The 2,918-nt window shown below is 43.4% G+C and overlaps 1 non-coding gene across 1 annotated transcript; it reads right to left on the minus strand.

Moving 5' to 3' along the window:
* Window positions 1–236: 236 nt before the first annotated feature.
* Window positions 237–357, minus strand: LOC137341911 (U6atac minor spliceosomal RNA). The gene has a single exon (XR_010967154.1). It is a non-coding gene; the product is annotated as a U6atac minor spliceosomal RNA (small nuclear RNA).
* Window positions 358–2,918: the final 2,561 nt, after the last annotated feature.

Here is a 2,918-nt window from a genome sequence, read left to right on the forward strand (position 1 = left end):
CTTCTGCCTGGCGGAACGGGAACTTTTTTCTGCTCAGGTACTGACCCACGGCTGTTTTAACACCAGCCGGTTGAAATGTCTGCTGATTGAGATGGACGCCTCATAATTATATGCAAATTGGGGTCCTATCACTCAGATAAGACCCTGAGACAATTTTAACAGCCTACTGGTTGGAGCATCTGTCCTGGACACTCTGACCTGCCTGAGCAGAAGCAGAGGCCACAACAGGTATCTTGTAGAAAACATGGTTAGATGCCACTAAGTAGGTGGCAATGCCTTAACCATTTGTGTGTTGTAAGGCCACAAGGGCCCCTTCCATCCTTATCAAGGGGAGTGCTAACCTTCTCTCCTTTACACATCTTATCCTTGTGGGGCCAGGAGCAGGACAGCTTCTCTGGTCCCCACAAGGAAAGTTTGGGCCTCCACTGCCCCAGGCTCTCTTCTCCCCCTCCTTCCTATCTGCTAAACCCATCCCAAGCTCATTCCAAACCCACCCTACGACTTACCGAAGTGCTAGCAGGTGGCCTCCATGCTGCCCGATCTTCGAGGGGGTGGGGGTAAGACAGCTACTTGTCATTAGCATTGATTGGACCGCCCATGGCAACTCTCAGGTGGGAAATCCGGCACCTCTCCCCTGTTTTCTGCCTAGGAGTTAAAATCCTTGCTTTCATGTCCAATGAATTGCATTTGAAATGTATTTGGAGTATAGGGGAGCGTCTGTGGGTGTTGTCCACATAGTAATTGGTTGGGAGTTAGGAGACAAAGAGTGGGGATAAAGGGTTCATTCTCTGATTGGCAGGATATGACAAGTGGTGTTCACCAGGAATCTGTACTGAGGCCACAGCTCTTCACCATATATAAATTACTTGGATGAAGGAATAGAGAGTTGTATATCAAAGTTTGCAGATGACACTAAGTTAGAAGGCACAGTAAGTTGTGTGGATGGGAGCAGGAAGTCACAAAGAGACATAGACAGACTAAGTGAGTGGACAGAACTATGCCAGGAGCTGTGGAGGAGCAAAGGGATTTAGGTGCCCATGTACACAAACCACTAAAAGCTAGTGCTCAGGTACAAAAAGTAATTAAAAAGGCTAATGGAATATTGGCCTTTATCTTAACAGCATTGGAATTCAAAAGTAAGCCAGTGATGCTTCAATTGTACAGAGCCTTGGTCAGACTCCATTTAAAGTACTGTGTTCAGTTTTGAGCACCAAACCTCAGGAAAGATATATTGGCCTCTGAGGTAGTACAGTGTAGAGTCACCAGAATGATACCAGGGCTTAAAGAGTTAAATTACGATGACAGGTCACATAAACTTAGCATGTATTCCCTTGAGTTTAGAAGATTGAGGGGAGTTCTAAACAACCTACTTAAAATTTCATCTGATGGGGGAATCCAGAACAAGTGAGCATGATCTTAAAATTAGAGCTAGGCCATTTCAGAGTGACGTCAGGAAGCATTTCTTCACACAAAGGGTAGTGGAAATCTGGAACTCGCTCCCCCAAAAGGCATGGATGTTGGGTCAATTGAAAATTTCAAGACTGAATGATTTTTGGTAGGTAAGCAAATCAAGGGATATGGAACAAAGGCAGGTAAATGGAGATGAGGTGCAGGTCAGCCACGATCTAATTGAATGAATGAGGGCAAACAGACTCGAGGGGCTGAATGGCCTAATCCTGTACCTATGTTTCGAGATGGGACCTCGATTTAATGTCTCCTCCTAAAGAATACAAGTCAACAATGCACTGAAATGCCAGTTTAGATTATTATACTCAAGTCCTATAGTAGGGCTTCATTCAACACATGACCTTCAATATCCAAGAGAAGGCGAATACCAACTGAGCTAATCTGACACTTCAAAAGTAAAATGACCTGACTGTTCATTCCCAATCTTGCAGCCCTAATATTTCTTCAAATCAGAGGCTTTTTTTATGCACATCATTCCAAAAGTAATTCTTTGTTTTACCTGCTGAGTGATTTGATATATACTTGAAAAGGAAAATTTGCAGGGCTATGGGGAAAGAGCGGGAGAGTGGGACTAATTGGTAGTCCCACGCTCAAAGAGACAGCTCAGGCACGATGGGCCGAATGGTCTCCTTCTGTGCTGTATGATTCTATGATTGCCTCCCATGTCTGCTGAACCTTCTGTTTAGTTGGGGCATCCTTCCAATCCACGATGGCCATTCTGCAGTATATTCATGCCATTCACAATGATCTGCATCTCATCAGTGAGACAGGTTTGTTTGGATTTATTTCATCCTTAAGTAATGCTAAAATTTGTCCAATGCACAGTTTCATTCACACATTAGGACTCATTTACCAATCAGCACCACCGGCAAGGATCAGTGTTTGCAGAGAGCACAATCGAAGTGTGAGGTGGTTCATTTTGGTAGGAAAAATAAGGCGACCACTTATTCCTTGAAAGGTAAGAAATTAAATGGTGTAAAGGAGTAAAGAGATCTGAGAATACATAAATCATTAAAAGCATGATCGCTAGTTGATATGGCCATAAAGTGTGGGGTAACAAAGTACTGGGGTTCATTTCTAGAGGAATAGAATACAAAAGCAGGGAGATAATGTTAAGTTTATATAGCACTTTAGTTAGACCACACTTTGAGTAGTGTGTGCAATTTTGGTGTCCACACTACAAAAAGGATATTGAAGCACTGGAGAAAGTGCAGAAATGATTTACAAGGATGTTACTAAGAGGAGACCTGCTAGAGGTCTTTAAAATTATGAAGGGGTTCGATCGGGTAAATGCGGAGAAACAGTTTCCACCTGTGGGTGAGTCCAGAACAAGTGTGTGTGTGTGTGTGTGTGTGTGTGTGTGTGTGTGTGTGTAGCCATTAACAGGTCAATTAAAGAATTTAGGAGGAATGTTTTCACTCAGTGGTGAGAAAGTGGAACTCACTGTCACA

This window comes from Heptranchias perlo, chromosome 24 (assembly GCF_035084215.1).
Source record: "Heptranchias perlo isolate sHepPer1 chromosome 24, sHepPer1.hap1, whole genome shotgun sequence".
Lineage (NCBI taxonomy): Eukaryota > Metazoa > Chordata > Chondrichthyes > Hexanchiformes > Hexanchidae > Heptranchias > Heptranchias perlo.